This window comes from Pongo abelii, chromosome 1, assembly GCF_028885655.2.
Source record: "Pongo abelii isolate AG06213 chromosome 1, NHGRI_mPonAbe1-v2.0_pri, whole genome shotgun sequence".
NCBI lineage: Eukaryota > Metazoa > Chordata > Mammalia > Primates > Hominidae > Pongo > Pongo abelii.
Genome location: NC_071985.2, coordinates 176,697,272 through 176,724,357, shown reverse-complemented (window position 1 = coordinate 176,724,357; position 27,086 = coordinate 176,697,272).

Genomic DNA, 27,086 nt, shown 5'->3' with positions numbered 1-27,086 from the left:
CATCTCAACCAAGTCACTTGGTCTCTCTCTGCCCCTGGGACACATGACTTATACAGGGATGACCTATCTGCCCTACCCACCACAAGACCAGATATTCATACTGAGGATGATTGTAGAAAATGCTTTGGAGTCACGGAAAGAGGACAACGTTTTGGCTCTGTGAACTCAGATATATCATTCATGTCTCCAAAGCTCTACTTATTCATCTGTTAAATGGGGATAGCCGTACTCACTTGGTCTACTTTGCAGGGTCACTGGAGGTCTTAACCTAGACCTTAGAAGGAAAAAAGGCTTTGTAAGAAATAAAGAACACTGACAGTGTAACTGTCTGGTGTAGACCTGTAGTTAATCTACTCACCCCTCAATTTCAAAGACTGGCTCTTCCTCAGGTGGTTCACTTAGCCTCTCTGATCCTCAGAGTCCTCATCTGAAAAATGGGGATAATAATCATAGCCTAGCACACTCTGTAGTGTTGTGAAAATTGTATGAAATAATAGATATGGAAACCTTTGTCAATGTTACCGTGCTATATAAAGTAAATATGAGGGGTGATATGGTTTGGATCTGTGTTCCCACCCAAGTCTCATGTTGAAATGTAAGCCCCAGTGCTGGAGGTGGGGCCTGGTGGAAGATGATTGGATCACAGAGGCAGTTTCTCATGGTTTAACCCATCTCCCCTCACCTCCCCACCACCCACCCATGCTGCCACCATGATAGTAAGATCTCATGAGATCTGGTTGTTTTAAACTGTGTGGCACCGCCCCCTCACTGTCTTCCTCACACTCCAGCCATGTAAGATGCCTTCTCTCGCTTTGCCTTCCACCATGGATTGGAAGCTTCCTGATGCCTCCCCAGAAGCAGAAGCCACTATGTTTCCTGTACAGCCTGCAGAACCATGAGGCAACTAAACTTCTTTTCTTGATTTTTTATTATCATTTTTTTCAGATGGGGTTTCGCTCTGTCGCCCAGGCTGGAGTGCAGCCTCCACCTCTCGGGTTCCCGAGTAGCTGGGATTATAGGCACCAACCACAATCCCTGGCTAATTTTTTGCATTTTTAGTAGAGATGGGGTTTCACCATATTGGCCAGGCTGGTCTTGAACTCCTGACCTCAGGTGATCCACCCACCTTGGCCTCCCAAACTGCTGAGATTACAGGCATGAGCCACCGAGCCTGGCGTAAACTTCTTTTCTTTATAAATGACCAAGTCTCAGGTATTTCTTTATAGCATGTGAGAACGGACTAATATAGGAGTGATTACTGTTTATGTCATCATGAAGAATTATGCTCACCATAGTAGATTTGGACTGAAACTTATGTCTCTGACTCCCCATGCAAAAAGAAAGGTGCTGTGGTCTGAGTGCTTCTGTGCCTCCAGATTTCACACATTGAAACTTAATCCCTAGTACAGTGGTGTTGGCAGATGGGATATCTGAGAGGTAATTAGGTCATGAGGGAGGAGCCCTCGTAAGTGGGATTAGTGCCCATATAAAAGAGGCCTAAGAGAGCTTGTTTGCCCCTTCTGTCATGTGAGGATTCAGCAAGAAGCCGCTATCTATGAAGAACAGGCCTTCACCATTCACCAAATCTATCTGTGCTTTGATTTTAGATTTCCCAGCTTCCAGACTATAAGCAACAAATTTCTGTTGTTTATAAATTGCCAACTCTAAGGTATTTTGTTATAGCAGCCTAAATGTAGGGAGGCAAAAGGAAAGAACAATTAAGATGGTCTCCATTTATCCCAAATACATGTAGAATCTCACTTGATTCTTGAGGTGACCCACGTATTACGCAGGAAACAAATTTCTTTCACCATGAGAGGGGAAGGTAGGAGAAAAGATTCTAGGCTGACACTGTCATACCCACAGTGTGACCTTGGGCAATTTGCTTTTTCTCTCTGAGCCTCATTCTTCCCATATGTCAAATATGGAGCTTAGATTCTAGGTAAATTAGGCTGCTTATGGCTGCATAAATAAATAAATAATAACCAATAATAATATCTATTATTTCACATAGCAAGTAGTCCAGATGGAGGCGGCCCACATTGGGTATTACAGTGTCTCAAAGGTGTCAGGGTCACACGCCACTTTCAGTGTGATTCTTTGATGTGTCAAGATGGCTCCTAAGGCTCCAGACTTCACACCCTCACAGTAATGCCCAAAGGCAAGAGGAGGGAAGTGTTGGTCTTGGACTTCTCCTTAAGAAAAGAATAAGGAAAACTTTCCCAGATGTGCCCCTGGTATTTCATGGTGGTGGGGGAGGTGCTGAGTCAAGAAAGGGACCACAGGCCTCTACCTAAACAAATCAGAGAAAGAGAAAAGGAATTACCACAAACAGCAGCAGAATCAGTGTTCGATAAGCAAGAATGTGGAAACAGCTGTTGGGTAGGCAACCCTCAGTGTCTAACACAGACTCCATCTAGGTTCTCTAAAATCCATTCAAGCCTCAAAGTGCAATGAGCTGAGATCAGCCAAAAAAGTCATAGACCATCATGGGAGGAACTGAGACATGAACCCCTTCTTCCCACACCCACAGTGTCCAAGTTCTACCCTGTTCCTATTGGATACAGCAGGGTCATAGGTGGTGCTGATGAATGATCCAGGAGCTCCACAGCTGTGAATCATTCTCAGACCTGCAGGACACCCACTCAGCCAGGCTCCACTGCTGGCAGCTTTCTGGATTCTATTTTTAAAAACAGCCTCGGGCCAATCACACCTATAATTCCAGCACTTTGGGAGGCCAAGGTGGAGGATCACTTGAGGCCAGAAATTCCAAACCAGCCTGGGCAACATAGCAGACCCCATCTCTGAAAAAATAATAAATTCATTGGGTATGGTGGTGTGCACGTATAAACTCAGCTACTTAAGAGGCTATGGAGGGAAAATCACTCAAGCCCAGGAGTTGAAGGCTGTAGTGAGCTATGATCATGCCACTGCCCTCTAGCCTAAGTGACAGAATGAGAGTTGGCCTTTTTAAACAACAACAACAAAAAAGTCTCGAAGTGAGCAATCCAGGACTCCATGGTCTTTAGGAAACCGAGTTATTTCTGTCTTTCAGCTTCTCCATCCTCAGCACAGGTCCACCTTCAAGGTTACCTCATGATCCAAGATTGCATCTATGACTTTATCACTGTGCCATGTTCTAAAAGGAAGACAGAAGAGAAGAGAAGAGAAGAGAAGAGAAGAAAGAAGAAAGGAGGGAGGGAGGGAGAGAGGGAGAGAGGGAAGGAAGGAAGGAAGGAAGGAAGGAAGGAAGGAAGGGTCTGCTGTATCTGCCATCTCCCCAACACCCTCTTTCTCAAGGTGGTTTTGCCAACATTCCACCCCAAAACTTTTTATATCTCATTGGCCAGAACTTAATCCCAGTACCATACCTTGCTGCTAAGGAGGCTAGGAAATGTGCTTCTTAAACTGAGCACACTGCAAGCCCCAATTCATTTACATTAATAAGCAAGAAGAAGAGAATGAATATTGGCAGGCAGCTACCAATCTCAGCTACAATTCCAGTGCTGATACAGAACAACATGAGTTCTGGATGAAAGATCTGGGTGGTTGAGCATTACAAAGTGTTGGGGGACAAGGGACATTAGTTGTTGTTGTTGCTTATTTCATTTCGTTTTGGCTGGCTTTCATCTGGCTACTTTTGGGACTTTGCTCGTGTCACTTCACCTCTGTGAATTTCATCAGGGCTAATATGGAGGGTGGGACTACTAGATCAACTGTGGTAAAAAGAATCTAAGGACAAGATTTACACTCTTTCATTTGTCCATTCATTCATTCAACAAGAATCTACTGAGGCACCTTCTGTATGCCAAGTGCTGTCATAGGCAGAGAATTCAGAGATTCATACAAACCCTGCCTCTGGGAGTTTGTACTCCATTGAAACAAGCCCAGGAAAACATCCATTATAAGAGATGGTGCTAAATTCTATATTAAGGATAAGCACAAAGAAACTGGAGGTTGGAAAAGGAGCACCTAACACAGGCAGAGATCCTCAAAGTCATCTTCAGATTGCTTAAAAGATGAACAGGAACTTGTGGGTAGAGGAGGTTGGAAAGTACAAGAAGGAGATCGGCATGTGAATAGGGATGAACCCATGAAAGAGCATATCATGTTCCGGAAATATTCTCCACCCAACACTGATCCTCAGGTAGAGGCTCTGGTTTCTGAGCTTTTTCTACCGGCTTGTATTGTTTATTCTGCTCTTTTGAACTCAAGCAGATCTGGGATTGGATCCACCACCTAACAACGTGAACTCAAGCAAAGGGCTTCATCTCTCTGAGCTTCAGTGACTTTGTCTATAAATCCCCTCAGCCACTGGCAGTAAAGACTAAATGGGACCTCATGTATCAACATGCCTAGCATGATCCTAACACACCAGGAGCTTTCAATGCTCCCTCCCTTCCCCGATGGCTGCCCAGAAAGCCTAATTCCTTTCAGGAAACCAGAGAGATGAGACAGCACAGGTAAAGAGCTTAAGGAGGGCAAGAGTGATTTCTGTGTTGGTGGTGTTTTTAAATGCTAACTGGAACAGGAAAAAAAAAAATCAGGTGAGAGAGAAACCAAGACGCCTGCCAAGGAGTAGCCTGCATTGTTCACCCCTGGAAAAGCTGCTGGCTTAGGGCTTTTAAAGCTGGGGAAGGGTCAACGCCTCACAAGAGAACAAACCGCATGGCCCTGTGACTTCCCTCCTCTAATTCCCGTAACTCCCTGTGCTGGTTGCCTCCTCCGGAACGTGGGAAGGTGATCCCTGCCCTGCCAGGGCTGTTTGGGCTATGTGCTTGTGCTTGCAGGGCTTTGTGGATTGGAAAGTGCAGGCAACCTGATGAAGAGGGTTGTTTCTGTCTGCTTAGCTCTGCCAGCCTGGCCTCCTGACCTCCCATGCTGTTTGCTCATCGCTGCCCATGTACCTTCCCTCAGGTCCTCCTCTACCCACTGCTCCCCCTTCTTGATTTCACCTTCCAAATCCTCCCATCCTTGATAACTGCATTTCCAAGAAGCCCCTGCTAGTGATGTCGGTCTGCACTGACCTCATGCCCTCAAGATGTCTTCAGACTGGATGGCACCATGACAGTCGCTTTCTTTCTTCTGTGTTTTATTTTCTTTTCCTGTTGTTTTTTTTCTCACCTCTCTCAGCAAGGACCACCTGGTCTCCCACTTCCCCCATATTATCATTCTCAGAGGGCCTCCCCACATCTGCCCTCACCCCCACCTGTTCCGAATCTAGCCACACTTTCATGCCCCAATCAAGGCCACTCCATCTGTGTGCACCACCCTGACAATTTCAGTTCCCCAAATGTGCCATGCTCTAGCTTTCCTTCCTCATCTTCCTCCTTCAGGTCTCAGTTTAGATGTCACCTCCTTGATCCTCACCTCCAATTCCACTCAGATGAGGTGCCACTGCTATGAGTTCCCTTGACACCCTGTGTTTCCCCCATGACTGCACTGATCCCTGCTGAAATTAACCAGTCTATGCCTTTCTCCAGCTCTTGCAAGAAACTGTATGTGAGCCAGGGCTTGTCTCTCCCATTCTTTAGAGAGAGATCCCCAGCACTCAGGACAGTGCCTCCCCAGGGCAGCTGCATGAATGGCCTACCATGGATTATCCTACTCTCTACTGCTTCACCCTGCACTGAACTCATACAGATGCACAACAGACATTATCATCGACCCATTGTGTCCACAAGCATTTATCCAGTGCCTACTATGTGTCAGGCCCTGGCCTGGGATAGAATAATAAATAAGACTAAAGTTCCTACTCTCAAGAAGACTCCAGGCTAAAAGAGGCAAGAAACAACTGCAGTATAGGAGATGAAGCCATGAGTAGAGATACAACCTTATTGCTGTAGAAGTACAGGGAAGGAAGCTAAAACTTCATTTAGGAGTATCAAGGAAGGCTTCTCAGAGGAGGTGGCAGTTGATAGGTTCTTTTAGAAAAGGAGTTTTCCAGGTTTAGAAAAGAGGACTGGGGTTGCCAAGGTAGAAGTAGCAGCACGTGCAAAGGTAGGAAAGGAAGAAAAGGACCACTGCATTAGGGGAAGGATGAGAAGCTTGTGGCATGGGATAAGGAGTCCAAGACGGGAGTGTAAACCATGAGGCTGAGGACGAAAGCGGAGCCCACCTGGTAAGACAGTGGGAAGCCACAGAGATATTTGAGCACATGAGTCATGTCTCCAAGTTTGAGTTTTAGAATGTTGACTCTGAGCATGGTATAATCTCATTTCTTATCCTTCCATCTCACAAGCTTCACCCACCATTCTATCTTTCTTCCTACACACCAGTGGTTCCCAAAGTGTGGCCCTAAAACAACAGCATCACATCATATGAGATCTTGTTAAAAATGCAAATTCTCCAGCCCCACCCTTGGCCCCACGGAATCTGAAAGACCAGGGTGGGGCCAGCAATCTGTACTTTAACTAACCCTCCAGGTGATGCCAATATACCTCAAATTCAAGAACCACTGTGCCTGACAATCTATCTTCTAAGAAAGGAAAGGACAAAATAGCAATGTGCTTCCTTTAGCTCCAGAGTTCTCCAGAAACACACCCACTATGAAGCTCCCCCATCAGAGTGTACTTATTCTTTCCTCCAATAAACTTTAAACAGCACCTACTGCATAGAAACCAGAGGCAGAAGTGTTCTTCCCCAATTCATTCTTTAATTCATCCACTGATACATCTGTAGCCCATGCTAGGTATTTTTCACGCTTGACCTCAGACACACCTGATTTGAATCCCAGCTCCACCATTCTTTGCCAAGAATGAAAACATGGTGGGACCAGGACTCCCATGGAGAAGTCAGGAGAGCAGAGGGGATCAGTACCCAGTTCTGCCTGCAGGAGGTGGGCAGGTCTGGCGGGTCCCTCTCTAGGTGTGTATGGTTCCACCCCCCTGCACAGGGCTCCTGCGGATGGAGCTCCCAGCTGTGCAGGGAAGGGCATGGGGTAGGGGCACTCCCACAAGCACAAATGACATATGTTTCGTATTATATGCACATTCTTTGTGGGAGCCCCAGTGAAAAATACACATGACTAACCATCCCTTTCTCAGAAGGAGGGGCCCCAGGAAAGGGGATTTTGACTGCTGGCTTTATCAAGAGTCAGAAAGAGTGAACACTCTGAGTCTGTTAGAAAAACAAACTGACTGTGCTTGGGCTTTTAATTTTAAGGATCAGGAGAAGGTCTGGATGTCAGCGGATACCTTGAAGAGCCCAACTGGGTCTCAAGACAGTGGTGGAAAGTGCAAGAGATTTGGCATCTACCCAGCTCCCTGACTTCCTTGCTGTGTGGCATTAAGAGATCCACCAGGTTCGCCGACCTTCCATTTCCTCATCTCTAATCTGAGGATAAAAACATTTCAACTCACAGGGCAAGCATCATGGCACTTGCAAGAGTGCTTCATTAAACATATTACATACAAGGGACTCTTATCATTATTACATTTTAAAAATTCAGAGGGAAATATTGATCAAAAAATTACCTAGCAGCATGATATATACGGAAGAATATGGATTTAAAGTCATGCTGAACTAAATATAGATCTCATCTTCACCACTCACTAGCTATGTGGCCTCAGGCAAGTTACTTGACTTCTCTGAACCTCAGCTTTCTCATCTGCAAAACTGGGGTAGAAGTACCCCCCACCGACTAGAGTTGCTGCAAGGCCTAACTCTGATACCCTCTGTAAATGCCCCTGGCTCGTACAAAGTACTGGATATAGGTGAGTAACTCAGCCCAGGGGTGCCCAGAGCAGCATGGCCCACACAGTCCAGATTTGGGGATGCTCCAAGACCCCCCTCTGCTCTGCACATCCCCTAGCTTGAGGGAAGAGGCTGCCTCCTCCCCTGACCCTCCTCTGAAAGCTATTCTTCAGGCTCACAGCTCTGGCAGCCTCCCCTCTGCCTCGATCAAGTTACAGACCCATTTGTTTTCCCCTCACAAAGCCCTGCAGTCTGTGAAGCAACTCCCCCTCCTCCTCCAGCCTGGCAAGCTGGCCCAAGAGTTCAGCTCCGGGTAGTACAGCCCCAGCACTTCTCATTAAAGCACACAGAAAATGTCACAGCTGGCCCCATGTTCATTCCCTTGTATGTGTCTTCATCAATTTCCAGGCCCCTGGAAGCAATTCCCAGAATCCACTTCTTTTCAGCTAAGTTCCCTAGAGGGGAGGGGGAGCTTCTTAAGCCCACTCACACCCAGCAGGTGTTGGTGAGGGATATGATCCAAGGCAGAGGGGGTGGGAACTAATATTTTCAATCCATCTCTCATGGACCAGGCTCTTTTTATCCATGTCTTTCAAATCTTAACATGAGCATTGCTTTTCTTGGGGCCCTTTCCCTGACTGTCCCACCCCCAGCCAAGACTCAGTGAAGTCCTGTCTCGTAGCAAGCTGTATTTCTTCTTGCAATACTTACATGTGCAAGCATATGTTTAATGTCTTCCTTCCCTTGTAAGCTTCATGGGGTGGTGGGGGTGGGGCACAATCAAGTCCATTTCATTCTCCAGTGTTTCTTTAGTGCCTGGCACCTACTCTGTGCCCAGGCACTAAAGAAACACTGGAGAATGAACTACACAGTGCCTGACACGGAGTAGGTGCTTAAGAGATAATGAATGAATGAATGAATGAATGAATGCATCAACCTCACTGCAATGCTGTGCAGTAAATAGTATTATTTTCTGGATTTTGCAGAGAAAGTATCTGTGACTCCAAAGGTGAAATGTCTTATCCCAGGTGACATAGCCAATAAGTGGTTCAGGTAAGATCAAACCCAGTTTTTTACCAGGACTTACTGCACTTGATTTATACTATGATTGAGCTGGAAACAAAACAATTTTTCAAAATAAAGAAGCTGAAAGTGTTTGCCCACAATTCTCTCTCCACCCCCAACCCAGCATGATTTGTACTGCGCAAGAGGATTCTAAGGGCTTTGTGTAGCCCACGCAAGGCACAGGAAAGGGTACAGGGGCTGCCCTTGTCCCCCAGCTGCCAGAGACTGGATCCTCACATGGAGCCCCGCCCAGCTTGTCCCCACCAGGGCAGGACTTGGATAAAAAGTCTCAGGAGAACAAAGACCACATTTTCCCCTGTGAAGCAGAGAGGCCACTGCCAGGGAAACAATGGCCTTGCTGCGGATCAAAGGAGCTGGGCCTGTGCTGGGGACAAAAGCTGAGTCCCTGCTTGATAAGATTGACAACCTGCTCTTCCCCTCCTTTTAGAAAAGTCTCCAGAGGGTCCACCCCACCTTCCCAGCCTCACCTCCCAACTCCTCTCCCCTCCCCCACACAGCAGAGCTCCAGGAATGCAGGCTAATTGCTCTTCCCCCAGCGAGCCGTGTTCTTTAACATGCTAGGCTTTTGCTTAAGTGTTTCATCTGCCTACCATGAATTTTCCCTCCTTCCCCCTTAAGTACACTTACTCAGACTTCAATTTTTGCTCAAAAATTGCCTCCCCTCTGCCCTCCCTGATCCTTTGACACCTACATGGATTGCATGCAGCTGTGCATTTGCCCAGAACCCAGCTCCTGCCTGGAGTTAGAGCACTGAATTATTACTACCACCTCCAATGCCAGCCTCTCCCTCCAGGTCGTGACCACGTGGAGGCCAAGATAATTTCTTAACAATGTTGTAAATGCATTGCCAGACACAAGAGAAGACTGATGGACAAAAAAAAAGTATGTTAATCAATGTTGTAGAGTGAGCTCTCCTAAGCCCTGGAAATTCACTTGGGTGACATGTCTTCTGGATGAATCAAAACCTCCCTATCTCCTTACTTTAATGTGATTCAGTTAATATTTTTTAAGTGCCTGCTATTTTGAGGACACTGCTAGGTGCTTAGAATGGAATGATGAGCCAAAACAACAATCCTGCCCTCATGGAGTTACAGTCTAGTGGTTGGGGTCAGGTAGACAGATATTAATCAGCTGCATAATTTAAAAATTATAAGGACTGTGAAAGGAAAGCACAGGACAGGGCAATAAAAGAGGAGATTAATTTATGCACCAATATTTGTTGAGAGTTCACCATGCACTAGGCTGAGTTTGAGGCTCTGGCAGAGATGCATCCTTTCTGGAGCTAACCTATCCTATAACAGGGGAAACTGGTTCAGGCTGGGAAGGCTTTCCAGAGGAAGTGATTGCTGAGCCATGATTTCAGGGATGAGTCACCATTAAAGACGCAAGGGCAGAGGGTGGGAACAATGAATGTATGCTATGACAGGTAATGAGATGGGGTTGCCTACAGGAAAATAGAGTACTTCACTAAAATGCCCACAGAGAACTTGATAGCAGAAGTTGGCAGAACAATCCAAAATGTATGAAGGTCAGATTCAAAGGCCCAGAGAGACTCTGTGATTTGCCCAAGGTCACCCCCATGCCTCCGGTAGATGGAGAGAAACAGAGTCCTAGCTCCAAATCGCTGCCTCACAATGCCTTGCAACTCTTAGATTATTTGGGAAGACCCTCTCTAACCTGAAAATAGGCCCCTGGGATTAAAGGGCAAAGTATCCGCAGGAAATGCCCTTCTGGAAGAAAGACCAGGTTCAACCTGGAATTTCCTGTAAAGAGAATGCTACTTTACCGTAGTAGAAATAAGAAGCAATGCCTTCTGATGTTGTGTTCGTTCAATAACTATTTACAGTTTGCAATGCACTTTCACATAAATGGTCCCATTTCTTCTCAGAGTAAGAGTCAAGCCCCAGGCTTTGGGGTCAATGAGACCGAGTTCTAATCAAAGTCTTCCTATTAACTGTGACTTTGGGCAAGTTATTTCACCATGCTGTGCCTGAGTTTCTTCATTTGGGACCAGTGGTCTTTCTAGCAAGGCTATGGCTAAAATGGTACATTAGTTTGCTAGGGCTCTATAGCAAAGTATCACAGACCTGGGTGGCTTAAACAACAAAAATTTATTATCTCACAGTTCTCCAGGCTAGATGTTTGAGATCAAGGTGTTGGCACTATTGGCTTCTTCTGAGCCTTCTCTCCTTGGCTCATAGATGGTTATCTTCTCCTGGTGACCTACATGGTCCTCCCTCTGTGTCCTAATCTCCTTTTCTTATGAGGGCACCAGTCATATTGGATTAGGGCCCACTCTAATGACCTCATTTTAAATACCTTTTTAAAGACTCTTTCTCCAAATATAGTCACATTCTAGGGTACTAGGAGTTAGGGCTTCAACATATTTATTTGTGGGGGAACATAATGCAGCCCATAACAGATGGAATCAGGTTTCTACATTTCTGCACAGTGCCTGGTGCACAGCAGATACTGGATAGGTGGTAGGTGGCATTGACATTGGCATTTCTGGGAGGGACTGTGAAACAGACGACTGCTGGTTCTCCCTCTTGTGCTGTAAAGCACAACCGGGGCCAGGCACACTTGGTTCTAATCCTGCCTTGCTGCCTGGATGACCTTGGAAAGATCTTGGTGCCTTCTCTTTAGTAACAACAAAGGGGATGCACCCCATACTATCTGTGCTCCTTTCCTTCTCACATAGTTCCATTGTAAGGCCCCAAAGCTTGCCACTCTAAGAGCAGGACAGGAAGGAGGCAAAGGTCCTGCCATTTTCAGTACCATTTACTCACAGAAGGCGCAGCTTGCTGCTGCTCTTTCTGAACACGTGAGTGGAAGCAACTTCAGAAAACATTCTCTTACCTTGCCTTTCGCCTACTGCCTTTCCCAGAAGGTAGGAGACAGCAGTTTTCCCAGAGGCAATCAGTTAAAACATTTTTGGACACAGAACACATAACTTAGGGAGACATCCTGATAAGACCCATTGTCCCCGGATTACCCACTGGCATCTTAGGCCAGATTCATTCATCTGGCAGCCTGCCCTGCCCTGCCCTGGCATGCCTGGGACAGCTGATGCTCCAGGAGCAGGTGAACACGGCCAGAATATCACCTTGGAGGTAATTTTCTCCTTGTGCTCCTTATTCACTGAGATGTTAAAGAGGTTGTTGGTGTTGTGGGTTTTTTTTTTTTTTAAAGACTGTATCAGCACATCCTATTTGTAGCATGAACCCAGGCAGCTCCTAAAGACTGGCTTTAGTCTATTGTATTTGCTTCCTCTTTGAACCCAGTCAAATCAAGATAGTGAAGCCAAAAGAGATGAGTGAGCAGAGGAGAGACGCTGAAATGGCACTTTGACACTGCAAAAAAACAAATGAGTTTTGAAAAGGCACTAATTGATCTTTAGGCCAGTGAGCCAGTGGGGCCTTATTTGGGGGGTGTTCTTTGTGCTCCCCTCTGAGCCTCATATTTCGCATTGATTTTCAAAAGGACTCATGCTCATTGCAGAAAATTTGGAAAACAGAAAAATGCAAAGAAGCATAATATATATACACATATGTACACATGCACACACATATAACACATAAGTCTGTTGTCTTAAGATAATTATTAAGATAATTGCTGTTAATGTTGGGATATGTTTTACTCTAGTCTCACTTCTTGTGAAGTTGAGATCATACTAGAGATAAAGTTTTATATCTCTGTTATTTTAATTTGCATTCTAGCAAAGGCATTTCTTTTCAAGAAAAACTTTAATGTCTGTATAATATTCCAGTACATTGATGTACTACTGTGACCTAACCATTCTCTTGTTGTGGATATTTAGGTTGGTTCTGTTTCTCTTTTAAGGGATAGTTTCCTCTGATTTGTTGGGCTTTTATAAACAATGATACCTTGGACATCTATCTATTTTTATCTACCTTTTTCTAAGAAAATATCACCTCATTAATTTCATATGCTGCATTCTTTTTTTTTTTTGGAGACAGAGTCTCACTCTGTCCCCAGGCTGGAGTGCAATGACGCGATCTCAGCTCACTGCAACCTCCACCTCCTGGGTTCAAGTGATTCTCCTGCCGCAGCCTCCTAAGTAGCTGGGATTACAGATGCCCACCACCACGCCTGGCTAAGTTTTTGTATTTTTAGTAGAGACAGGGTTTCACCATGTTGGCTAGGCTGGTCTCGAACTCCTGACCTCAAGTGATCCGCCCGCCTCGGCCTACCAAAGTGTTGGGATTACAGGCGTGAGCCACCGTGCCCAGCCATGCTGCATTCTTAAAACAACCTTGAGAATTAAGTAGTATTTGCATGTAATAAATTAGGCTCACAGAAGCCACGTGATGAAAGACAGCTATTAAACTCCAAACTGCTGGGCACAGTGGCTCACGCCTGTAATCCCAGCACTTTGGGAGGCCAAGGCGGGTGGATCACAAGGTCAGAAGTCGAGGTCAGCCTGACCCACATGGTGAAACCCCGTCTCTACTAAAAATGCAAAAATTAGCTGAGCATGGAGGCGCGTGCCTGTAATCCCAGCTACTCGGGAGGCTGGGGCAGGAGAATCGCTTGAACCCGGGAGGCGGAGGTTGCAGTGAGCCAAGATAGCGCCACTGCACTCCAGCCTGGGCAACAGGGCAAGGCTCCATCTCAAAAATTTAAAAAAAAACTTCAAACTGAAAAAGAGCCTGCTTTATTAGACCTCAAGCCCCATGCTCTTTCTACCACTTTATGCTTTGTGTTAAAAGGTGAATGGTGGGAACATGAACCATCCGACAGTTGATCCCATTATGAAGAGATGGAGGGACTGGAAATTCTGCACCTGGAGGAGAAAAGACTTGGAAGGCAGATGTCTTCTGGCATCAGCCAGGTGGACACACTGGTGAAAAAGCAAGCAGGCTTGTCCTGTGCTTTTATAGGGCAGAACTATGACATCAATATGGCAATTAGAGTTGATTTCCATTCACCATAAGAAGGAAGTGTGAGGCTATGGATAAATACAGGAAGTTTGTCATATAACAGACTTGAATGTGAATCCCTGCTCCATGCCTTCCTGATTGGGCAATGTTGGGCAAGTCGCTTGAGCTCTATAAGACTCATTTTATTTAAATTTAAACCATGTGAAGTTGATCAGAGGATTCGAAGCAATATGCATTGAGTATATGTGTTGGTATCTATTAGGAGTTCAAAAAATGGTTACCATTACTTTTAACACTAAATTATGGCTGTCAACCCTGGAATGGGCTACACTGAATATTCAAGTAGATGGGATACTCATCTGTCCAATATGTGGTGGAGGCAGACAGAAGTTGAACCAAGTGATCTCTAAGTCACATGATAGGAAAAAGGTGAGACAGAGTTAGGCATCCTGAGCAAAAGACCTTGTTCTATTACTTAGTAGCTGAGGCATAAGGACAAACAACTTACTCTTTCCGGGTCTTAGTGCCTAGTTCATAAAGTGGGGATAATAACAATGCACTCCTTATGGGGCTATTAGAAGGGAGAAAAGAGATTGTGGATATGTAAGCTCTCAATATAGCTGCAAAACTTTCTAACAATATCCATTAACTTTATGATTATTCGGAATCAATAATGTGATCGCTGTCCTGGGGATGTACATAGAAAATAAATTGTGCTTCTGATAAAACTGCTGCCATCCAGCCTCCAGGGCCCTTCACAGCAGTCACTGTATCGTCAGTGTTGTTTAAAGAGTGAGCTGTCTAAGATGGCCAGTACATGCCTGGAGTTTGGAGGGGCTTAGGATGCTGCCTGTGGAACTGTCTTTCATCTCCCAGGAATGTCTGCAGTATTTACAGAGCAGACAGGGCCTTATCTCCACTACTGGGTCAGGGACTGTGAGGACCCTTCCCCAGCCCCCTCATCTCTGGGTGGAGGGCATGCACAGGTTTCGGACAGCTGACCTTCTGGGCTGGAATGCTGTGAGCTCAACCTGACACATCTTCCATCAATTTCCATGGGAAAGAAAGATCCCAGAGAGGCAGCCTGCACCCATCCATCTGATCTCAGCCATCCTGGTGTCTTTAGGGTTTTATCTCTTTATTGATCATAACAAGTAACTGGTGCACTTCACTCAAATGCCCATTACATGAGGCCAGACATTCCTGATCCTCACTGCATAGCTTTCTATCCATCATTAAAGAATGGACAGGAATTGCATTCAGAGGAAGTGGTGGCTTGTAGCAGCTTCACCCCATAAATTCTGATTAGGTGCTTCCTTAGCCACCATGACTTCTCTCCCATTGAAGACTTGAGATTGTCTTCTTTAAAGCAGAATTGGACCACTGAAAACCCCGAAGCCAGATAAGCCTGATCATAAATACCAGTTCTCACATTTATTATGTGACATAAAGCAAGCTGTTATGTGAATTAAATGAGATAGTGTACATTAGGGTCTTAGCCCACTGCCCAAGACATAGTGAACCCTCTATTAAAGTTATCTGGTACTTAGCTGTTGTGCTGGCTGCATGATTTTAGCCAAGTCACTTTGCTTTACTGAGCCTCAGTTTCCTCATCTGGAAAAGGGGAGCATCTATAAAAGGTGGCTGAGAAGGAAGCAAGAGGTTTCACACTCAGAGCAGGCTGGGCCCATTTTCTACTTCTTTCACTTAGTAAACTATGTTTCCTCGGCACATTGTTTATTGATTTAACGTCTCAGACCTTTGAGTTCCTTATTTGTAAAATATAGATACTAATGCCCACCTTTCAGGGTTGCTGTGAAAACTACAGACCATGTCTGGAAAGGATCTAGCATGAAAAACAACTATGACATGATTTCTAATAGGTGACTGGCAGAGTGAATACCCCCTTAATTTTGAGTGACAGCAACTTAAATCCGGTGTCTGAAGCCACTGCCTCCTTCAAAGGGCAAAACAAGATGGTCACCAGCCAACCCAGCAGCAACAAGCACTGAAGTAGACACTGAGGATGCAGGTGATGAACCGTGTCCATGAAATCAGAACCAGGCTCAAATGACCCAGGCAGCCGCTAAGTGCTTCTACTGGGGAGATGAACACTCCCAACTGTCCCTCCCAGCTGCTCCCTGCCCTGCTTCAGGGGTTGAGGGTTCCCATAGAACTGAATTCATGAGATAGTCAAAATCAAATGGACTCTTGGCCTCTAGCTTTCATCTCCTCCTCAACCCCCACATTCACCTGGTCATTCATCACCTAAAAGCAGCTATGTCATATGACACCTTGCTCAAAGAGCAGAGTGGATCCCTAATATCTCCCAAATAAAAGTTCAGACTTAAAGCATAAAGTTAAGGTTTTCTGGAACATTCCACAACTTATCCTGATGAGAGCTCAGGACATCGTAGAGTCAGAGGGCTCTGGACTAGGAGTCCAACACACCTAGCTCAAGCCTGGCCCATGCCACATAGTGTCTAATTTGTGTGGAGCAAATTTCCTGTGGGAAATGAGTTAATATTCTTCAGGCACTATAAGATAAGACACAGAGTTAGGCACTTCTTCATGTTATTTCAATTAATTTTCACAATAACCCCTCTGAGGGAAAGAGTCTTATTGTCTCTGTTTTGCAGGTGCGGGGACAGAGCTGAAGACCAAGCAACACAGGTAGCACCTCTGAGGTTGGTGGGGACCCCAAGACCACCTACCCACAGGAAGTAGGACTCCTCCTAACCGTGTGAGGTACAAAGCTTTTGCCAATATCAGCTTGGCTTCAGTATCGGTGCTCTTTCTGGCTTCATCCTCCTTTCTTCTACATCTACAGCTAAGCTATAAAGACCAGCATGGTGCCTGGGATTACTATGGATTCAAAAAACTTTGCAAAAATATTTTGGAGCCTGGACTTATCACCAGGTACCCATCATAAGGTAAAGAACAGGCAACCTCTACGATGCCTCAACTAGAGCAGGTCTCGCCATTATACATAAGTTCCATTGCATTTACCTTAGAGCACTCATAATTATACCTATTGGGAAGATGAAGCCTGTAGATTCATGAGGGTAAGTATAATGCCTGATTTGCTCACCACTGCATCCTCAGTGTACTTGATTTATACTTATTGAATAAATAGAAGAATTAATAGGACTGTTTTACCTGGAAGATGTGTGTACAGTATAAATTGCAACAGGAAGGAGCATTTGAAAGAAGTCAGGTAGGTACACATTGGGGAAACTCAGACCCCGCTGGCCAGGATTTGTTAAGTCCATACAGCGATAAGGAGACTAAGGTAAGGTTAGTTACAGGCTCCCGGGAGAGCAAAGTTCCACCTGAGTTCCACCTCCACCTCTGCCCGAACTCACATTGCATAACCTTGGGAGGTGCCATCACCTTCCTGGCTATGTCTTCCTCACCTGAGAGGTGCAGAGCTGGGATCAGGCTCACAACTTGCTTCCAGATCTGATATTTACATTCCCTACTGGCTAATACCTCTTGGCTAATACCTCTTCCTCCAACTTTAAAGGACATTTTGAAATAGCTGAAACTGTTCTAAATATTAGAATATTGAAGACAGCTACTGAGGGTATAACACATATTGACCAACCCCTACCTCAGAATGATCCAAAGACTGAGGTAATTCAAAGGGGAAGAGAAGTCCCAGATATTAAAGTTAGGTGGCTTAAATGCCATCAGAGGGACTTCCAAGTGCCCTCTTGTGAGTGCATGCGTGAACTCTCTCTCTCTCTCTCTTTCTCTCTCTCTCTGTCATACATACACACACACACACACACACACACACACACACGCTAATCTTGCTACACCCATCTGGATCAAAAAAAGAAAACAAACAGACCTAGACAGTGAGTTGAGGGAGGGATTTGCAATTTACTATTCTATCTATTCCCTTCTTTTCAGGTTTTTATTCATTCAAAGCCTTGATCAACTGAGCACTAAGCATCACCTCATCAAAATCACCTGGAGTGCAGCTGGAGTCTGCAGTGAGCTATGACTACACTACTGTGCTCCAGCCTGGGTGATAGAGCAAGACCCTGTCTCAAAAAAAAAAAAAAAAAAGTCACCTGGAGGAGTAATAACAAGTTCGTTAAAATGCAGATTTTAGGCTCCCCCGAAGATCTTCTAAATCAGATTTTTTACCCATATCTCACTGCCCCCACTTCTTTTTTTTTTCTTTTCTTTTTTTTTTTTTTTTTTTTTTTTTTGAGACAGAGTCTCGCTCTTGTTACCCAGGCTGGAGTGCAGTGGCGCAATCTCGGCTCACTGCCACCTCCGCCTCCCAGGTTCAAGTAGTTCTCCTGCCTCAGCCTCCTGAGTAGCTGGGATTACAGGCACCTGCCACCACGCCTGGCTAATTTTTGTATTTTTAGTAGAGATGGGGTTTTGCCATGTTGGCCAGGCTTGTCTCGAACTCCTGACCTCAGGTGATCCACCTGCCTCGGCCTCTCAAAGTGCTGGGATTACAGGCGTGAGCCACCACATCCGGCCTCAGCCCCCATTTCTTAAGCCTACTAAACTTTTGAGATTATGTAAAATGCTTAGCACAGTTAAGAGACTGTTCACATATGCCAGGCACCTTATCTAGTAGTTGGAAGCATATGAAATTGCCAATTGCCAATAGTCTATCATTTTTGACCTTTAAAAATGGCAATTTCATATGGCTCAACCTAATGCATTGGCTAGATCTCATCCCAACCTTCCAAGCAGACATAGTTATTCCTAGTTTACAGTAAAGACCATGAGACTCCAAGGGGTTAAACATCTTGCTGAAAGGCACAGCCCTAATAAAAGGCATAGGTGGGATTCCAGTGCAAGTCTCTTCTGCCTGCAGCCTTCGTCCCTCTCTCTGTTCTCCAGCAATCCACCACTGCTCCTCAGGACAACTGCAAACACCGGACGGAAGTGCATCATTTTGGCCACAGTGTCCCAAGTCGAAACACCACCTCTGACTTGAAACAGAGCCATGAGTTTGTTGTCCCTTGAGGCTCGGGCTATGTGCACAAGTTTTCAGGACGCCTTGTTTCTTGTCAAAAACTAAACTGATGTTTTTCCTGGAATGGCTTTTGGAAGGGAGCATGATTGCTGATTAAATATGAAGTGGTTTGAAACCTAAGTGTCTCTCTGAATAACGTAATGTTTACTCCCCACAAGGAAGGCATGCCAAGGGGCTGTCTCATAGGGGTTATTTATGTGTCCAAGTCTCCAACAACCCCTCTGGAAACTGTTGCAGTGATCCTCTTTGGGTCTGACACCCCCTGAGGGATCTGTGTCCTGAAGTGGCCTGAGGGCTGGAAGGGAGTGTCCTGTCCCCAGCACCACCAGCTCTGCTGATGAGCCCTGAGCTGGGTACACTGTACCTGCCCAGAGAGGCTAGAGACTTGCAGACACATTTCCCTGCTGCCTTAGCTCGGAGTAGGGAACCCTAGCCTGTGAGGCTGCAGAAGGAATCCCAGAGGATAGTGGAAGGAAGGAGAGCAGTGTTGTCTAGGAGAGCCTCCTATGTGACATCTGTCATCTCTGATTCCTCAAAGACCCTCAACGTGGTTGTTCTTGTTGCCATTTCATAAATGAGAAAACCAAGACCCATAAAAGTTAATTCTTTTCTCAAGTTCACACAGGATTTGAACCCAGGCCAGTCTGATTCCAAAGCCCCTCTTTATTTCAGGAAGGAAGGAGAGGCAGGAGGAAAGGGGGACTTATTTTATGCCAAGTACTATGCTAGGGGCTTCTCTCTCCATTATCTTTTCTATGCTTTCTGCTGCTCCTGGGAGGAAGGTATCATTATGCTCATTTCACAGGTAAGAAAACTGAGGTCCAGAGTATTGGAGTTTTTGCCCAAGATCACTCAGGTAATAAATAGCAAAACCAGGCTATAGCCCAGGCTGGTTTACATTTCCTACTCCCTCATGCTGACTCTTTAGTGATGAGTCCCACAGTCTGGGTCTCTTCCCAACCATGACACTTGACCTCAGTTTCCCCTTCTGTATCATGAAAAGGCCGTAAGCATCTCCCAGGTTTATAAACCTGATATAGCATAGGCCCATCAGTACAGTCTCCCCATGTTGGAGAGACAACATGGCTCCTAATTGGATTATAAAATAGTATTCAAGTTGCTGGCCCTTGAATTGTCTTTCAGAGAAAACGTATCTCAGAAGATATAAAAAGAATTAGCCTCATTCCCCAAGGAGAGATTAAGAGAGGGACTGGCAAGAAGCTTCCAGAATTCCTTGGAAAGTCCCTGAAATAGCTCATATGGCCACCTCTCTCAAGCAGAGCAGGATAAGTGTGGCAATTTGGGGCTGTTCTGAAGTGATTCTCAGCTTGCTTAGAAGCTGAGCAATATTTTCTGCCCACCTGCCTGTAGCAAGCCTACTCCCAGGTCATCACCCCCAATTTCATCATCCTTTTCCATGCTCCCATATCAGCAAGAGTCAGGGCTTCATGAACCCCTTGAAAACATTCAGCTCTGGGGCCATGAGTCATAGTAGAGGCTACACTAGACTAACCCCCAGAAAGAAAAGGACTAATAAAAGGAAACTCCCAAAAAGAAAGGACAGTCACTAATTGGTCATTTTCCTAGTATATGCCAGGTGCATATTCAATAATCAAAATAACCCATAGTGTAGTACATTCTTTTACAAAATAAGAAAGAATAACAATGAAAAGGATAATAAAGGCAATAAGAATAGTGATAACAGTAACCAACATTTGCGGAGCTCTTTCTTTGTGCCAGTGTGCCAGTCTTTTTGCATGCGTTGGGCTGATCCTTAAAACAACCAGATAAAATATTTACTATTACTGTGCCCATTTCGCCAATAACACCCTTGAAGCTCAGAGAGGTTGAGTAACTTATATCATACAGCAGGTAGCTGGCAGATTGAGAATATGAACCTAGGTCCGTTTGACCTGAAAACTTTGGCTCCTCGTCATTAAACCATGAGGCCTCCTGGAGAAACTGGATTCACAAGTATTATCTTCATTGAAGCATTTATCCTTTCTGAACCTCAGTTTCCTTATCTGTAAAATGGAGTTGTGCGGGGAACAAGGAAGATGCTAGATCCAGTCATGTATTTGGTCCGTCATTCCACAACCACTGGGACTCCTTTGGGTTATCAGGCACGAGGTGGGTTCCGGGGTTCAGGGGTTAAATGAGAATCTCCACTGACAAGTACAACAGGCACAGATGTGACTGATCAGAGTGCAGCATGCCGAGTGCCATCAGAGCATGCGTGTACTCCCGGAAGCACCAAATAAATGTTCTTAGTTATGACTGACCTTAAATAAATTATTATTATTATCATTGCTATTCATTGAAACATTAAAGGCATATTCCCTTCTGAGTCTCACTTCCTGGGGTTCTCCCACTAGCTCCCGCATTTCCCAGATGGACGCCTGGGTCAACTTGCGACACATTGGACTTTTGTTTTTAACCCTCCAGGACCTTACAGCCCGGAAAATCCCAAAGGTGACTCAGAGACTTTCAGGGAAAGTGATCAAAGCTGAGGCCCCTAAGGGCACTGGATTCTATACTCTGCAGCTTCCCCTATCCCAGAGCAGGAGAACGGGCTGGAGCTGAATCCCACCAGCCTCCTCATACCCTGGGGCAGCTGAAGGAGAGGCTGCCCAACCCTCAGGAGTGGGCAGCCAGCTAGGGGATCTCACTTCCCAGGTTCCATGTATCCCTCAGCTCTGTGTTAATTGTGGGTCTCTGGGCAAGTCCCTCCAAGCTTTAGTTAGGGTCCCCGTCTGAAAAGTGGGAATAGAATTTCTGCCTTCTGTCCCCCACAAGGCTGCTATAAAAACTAAATGAGAAAGAGTATTGTGCTATGATATACCTATTAGATATAATTCATTCATTCTCTATTCATCGAGCACACACTTTGTGTCACAAACTGACTACAATACCTAACATTTTCCATGTAGTAATCCCACATGTAAAACTAAGTATTTTATGTATATGAGCTAATTTAATCCTCACAATACCATAGGTAGATATTATCTGTATCCCCATTTTACAGATGAGGTAACAGTTCATATAGAGGCTAAGGATCTTGCTAAGACTACATAAACACAGCTGATGAGTGACAAAGCACGCAGCCTCGATCCGGAGTCTGTGCTCTTCACCTCTCCCTTCTCTAAGGGTGAGACATGGTTCCTGTCCTGCCCACAGGGGGTTACAGTCTGGTAGGAAAGACAGAGTAAGCAGACAATCATAGTATATACGGTGCATGTTGTGATGGGGAGTGCAAGGGATCAGAGCCAGAGAAGGGGCTCACACCCAGCCCACGGGGATTAAGGAAGACTTCTTGGAGGAAGTCAGTACAGAGAAATGAAGTCATCCTGGGCAAAGTACCAGTTGCAGGAGAGCTCTGGGCTGAGAAAGAGGCTGTTGCCTTTGAATAGTGGAGAGAAGTTGGAACACTGGGTGCAAGGGCAAAGATAGGCAGGGGCAGATCCTGTGGGACCTTGTAAGCTGTTGTCAGTCAGGGACCCAGCAGCAAAGAGATGGCATGCTCACTTGAGTGGTTTAAGAAAAGTTTAGCAAAGGAACTTTGCACAAACTATGGGCAGGGAAGATGAGAAGTAATCATGGATGCTGCACTACTCCTGGGCTAGTAGCCATTACCACCCCAAAGCCTGGAGGGGCAAGAGGAGGAAACAGCATAGGGAACACTACGGCAGGAGCTGTGGCCTCCAGATAGAAGGAAGACCAGGCAAGAGGGAGGCGAAAGGTAAACACTCTGACTGCTCTCCTCCTGCCCTCCTGTCTCTTGCTGGGCTTCACTGGCTCAATCCAACTGAAAATGCAAATGTGTGTGGGCCCAGGAATGTACTCCATACAGGTCAGAGTCTTGGGGCACACAGCAGGGTGGGGAAGGGAAGACAATGGACCTCTGCAGGCAGTCAGAAGATACTCTTACTCAGAGGCTTATTTTTTATCCCAAGGATGGCGGTAGCCATCATAGTAATGCTATCAAATCTCTACTGTTTTTTTTTTTTTTTTCTTTTTTTGAAACAGAGTCTTGCTCTGTTGTCCAGGCTGGAGTGCAGTAGCACAATCTTGGCTCACTGCAACTTCTGCCTCCTGGGTTCAAGCGATTCTCCTGCCTCAGCCTCCCAAGTAGCTGGGACTACAGGCACGTGCCACCACACCCAGCTAATTTTTGTATTTTTAGTAGAGACAGGGTTTTGCCATGTTGGCCAGGCTGGTCTTGAACTCCTAGCCTGAAGTGATCTGCCTGCCTCGGCCTCCCAAAGTGCTGGGATTATAGGCATGAGCCACTGTGCCCAGCCTCCATTTTAGAAGGATGACTGATTACAGCAAGAGTGAAGGCAGGGGACCAGGGAAGAGTCTGGTACAGGTGTCCAGGTGGAAGGGGTGTGGGCCTGAGCCACGGCAGGGAAATTTAAGCTAAAGATACTTGGACATGTCGTTGGGTAAGTCCTTACCAAACCTCAAGAAACTGCAAACCATCCCTCTTTCTCCTTCTCCACTGACATTGTAACACACCCTTATACACACACACACACACACACACACATATTACCACCACCACCACCAACCACCCCCCGCTCTTTGGCCTGCCCTGGTGCTGTCACAGGCCACAGCCTCCTGTCTTCTGCTTCTGATTCCACTCACACTTCAGCGTCCTCATCGTAGCCAACACTGCGCCATTATTCCATTCACACTATCTGCAGATCACAGATCTGGATACTATGTTCTCATCTGACAAATGAGTGACAAGAAGGACAGAAAAATCCACAGACTCATCCAAGGCTCCCACAACAAGTGAGTGTAACATAGCCAGGATGTGAACCCATGTCTCACCCAAAGCACACCCTACTCCGACTGTATGCAGAGGAAACCACCTCCTCTTCCCCTCCTTTCTTTTACTTTTCCCTCTTCCCTGCCATGAGACAGTGCGTCTTAGACTTTGACCCCAGAGAGTTTTCCTTAGCAAGATGCCTCCTCCCTGTACAGTCCTCAACAGACAGAGTTGGTTGGGTACAAAGTCCCCTTCCCCCTGCCATAGAAAGCCTGGTGCATGGCTGAAGCCTCGCAGGCTGGCCATCCCCACAGCAGAAGCGCTGCTCCTCCCATCCTCCTGCACAGAGGGCATTGCCTGCTCTGGAATGGGTGAGCCTTCATAATGTGTTATGGCAATTTAGTCACATAATGGCTTGTACTTGGAGAGCATTTACTTTATGCCAGGCATTATTTTAAGTGCTTTACATTTAATTGTTACAAAACCACATGTGGTGAGTCTATTCCTATTCTACAGATGGGAAAACTGAAGTGCAGAGAGTTAAAATAAATCACCCAAGGACACAGAGACAGTGAGCAGCAGGGCTGGATCAGAATTCAGGCAGGGTGGCTCCAGCATCTGTTGGCTTAACCTCCTCCTATGCTTTTTGTCTGAACTGGAAAGCCGCAAAGCACATTCAATACTACCCCTCATTTTGAAAACAAAGAAAATGAGGCCCAGGGAGAAGTGAGTGACTTGCCCGGGTCAGTGACAGAGCCTGGAATATAGCCCCTGACTCCCAGGCCAGTGCTCATCTCATCTCCTGACACTGCACTTCCCCAGGACGTTCTCCCCAAACTCTGCATGTCTTTGGCTGCAAACAGGCTGAGTTTCTCACTAACAGCTCAATTATACTGGAGTGAGCACTCCCCTCCAGGAAGCCAGTTTACGGGACATTAAAATCTCTTACTAATGACCTATATTCCTCACATCCAAACTGGAGCTTGGCCATGTACTCCAAGCAACTCCTTGCAGGAGTCGCAAAGCTTTTGGCTGGGGAATAACCAAAGCCAAATATTTCCAGAGGCAGGAAAACCCCTAGGGTCCCATTCCTCAGCTCCTCCTCAGCCCACAAGGAGGTTGTTCTAATGTCAATGGAAGATATTTTCTTTTTTCTCTGAAACCTTCAGAGATGATAACCTGGTGAGCCTGGGGCCACTATCACCTCCTCATCACCCCCACCCCAAATTTATTCTACAGATGAAAAACTTTAGGATGGGAAATGTCTCTATTCAAACCCCTTGTTGAACCAATGGGGAAACTGAGGCCAGCAAGAAGACTGGTCCATGCTCCAAGGCACACAGTAGGGCCAGCAATGGCCAGAGGCAGGGCTGGAACCCAGATCTGTCCACTCTGAATTCTAATTATTTCTACCACCCCTCACAGGGTCCTCCCAGCACCTTGTTTGTCTAGAGTACATAGTTCTTTTAAAAGTGTTTTGTATAATTCTTAAAATCCTGAAGAGTTGTAGACAGGCTTTGTAGAAATACAGAAAAACAGTTCGGGGAATAATTTGTCTCTTTCTTCTCCTGCTTAATTTTTTGATCTCAGGATGACAAGGCCAGTGACCAATCTGTCCTCTTCCTTTCCCCGTGGGGGCTCGAAGGAGGTAAATCTAGGGCATATCAGTGAGTTCGGTGAACTGATGTTTGTGAAGTGCTTCAGCTGACACAGTGTTTTCATGTGACATTTTCAACAACCCTGTGAGGTAAACACATGTCTATTGCAACGGAGGCCATGTGGCCTGCCGCGTGGCCACTAGACATTGGAGTGAGGTCAATCTGCAGCTGGATCCCAGCCTCAACACACACAAGCTGTGTGAGCTCAAAGTTACTTATCTTCTCTACTTTCCTCATTTATAAAATGGGCGTTATACACACCTTGCAGAGACATGAGGCAGATTGAATAAGATGAGGCATCTGGGACTTTGCAGCACTCAGTAAATGTTAGCAGACATTATCTCTGTACTGTCCTCTACTAGGGAGTGCATTACAAAAAAAAGTAGTTAACTCCTGGGGTTTGTTATCCCAATACAGGCAGAAAGTATAAATTAGCATCAGAAAGGCTTTGATAGACTCCAGATGACAAAGCCATAGTGGGAGCTAGTATGCTCAGGACTGGCTCAGTACTCTGGTTAATCTAATCAGAGTGAAGCCAGGTCGTGTGTGGGAGCTAAAGGGAAGATGCGGTATTTTTTTCCTCTAGATATAAACCTGGAGAATGGAGGCCTGGAGCTGCTGGCCCATCCTGGTGCTATTTGGAAACTGAGACCGAAGCCAACATGGAAGAAAGGAGTCCTGAGAGAGGAAGAGACATCATGTGAGACCCCTCCAGCCAGTCCCAGCCCAGGATCTTGAAACTGTATGAACTGATACATTCTTTTGCAGAGCAAGGGTGTGCGTTGTCTATCACTTGCTCGTGAAAGAGTTCCACTCGCTTCAAGGGTTGTCGAAAGAGCCAAAGAGATACTAGCCTGCTGGTTGATGAGGGTTGGTGCACAGGACTTTTCAGAAGGGCTGTGGAAATGTTCTATTTCTTCAACTGGATAGTGGGCGTACCAAATTTCTTTTTTTTTTTTTTTTTTTTTTGAGACGGAGTCTCACTCTGTCGCCCAGGCTGGAGTGCAGTGGCGCCATCTCGGCTCACTGCAAGCTCTGCCTCGCGGGTTCATGCCATTCTCCTGCCTCAGCCCACAGAGTAGCTGGGACTACAGGTGCCCGCCACCACGCCAGGATAATTTTTTGTGTTTTTAGTAGAGATGGGGTTTCACCGTGTTAGCCAGGATGGTCTCAATCTCCTGACCTCATGATCCGCCCACCTCAGCCTCCCAAAGTCCTGGGATTACAGGCGTAATCCACCACTCCCAGCCTTAAGGCATATCACATTTCTTATGCTATTCTTCATGCTTTGAATGTATAACATATATATATGTAATTACATAAATATGTAATTCTACCTAACAAGTATAGCCTGGAACAACTTCTCTAGAGACAATTTGGCAATACCTATCCATTTAAAATGCACAAATCTTTTAGCCTTAAAATTCCTCTTCTTATCCTAAGAGAATATTAAATTGTGCACAAAGATTTCTACACCACAGTGTTTATAATTTCCAAAGAAATTTTGAGTTTTGTCAATAAAGAATTGAGAAAATTTTGATAAATCGTTGCAATGGACTATTATGAATATTATGTTATTAAAAAGAATATGGTAGATTTTTTATGCACTGACAGTGGAAAATATCTATAATACAAATTTAATTTAAGAGGGCGGGAGGACTGTGTATCATTTAGAGACTCTATCCAAGTACAAGTCATAGATGACCTGACTGCAGTGACATAAAATCACAGAGGATTATTCTCCAGTGATAAGAAAGGCCTGAGGAAGGGCAATCAGGTCTGGCATGGCTATTCCATTAAGTTATCATGATTCATGTGCCTTTCCCTCGGTGTCCAGTGTGTGGTTCCCTCCTTAGGGTCACTTCATGGCTTAAGATGATTGCTTCAGGTTGGGTGCAGTGGCTCAGCGTATAATCCCAGCATTTTGGGAGCCCGAGGTGGGCAGATCACCTGAGGTC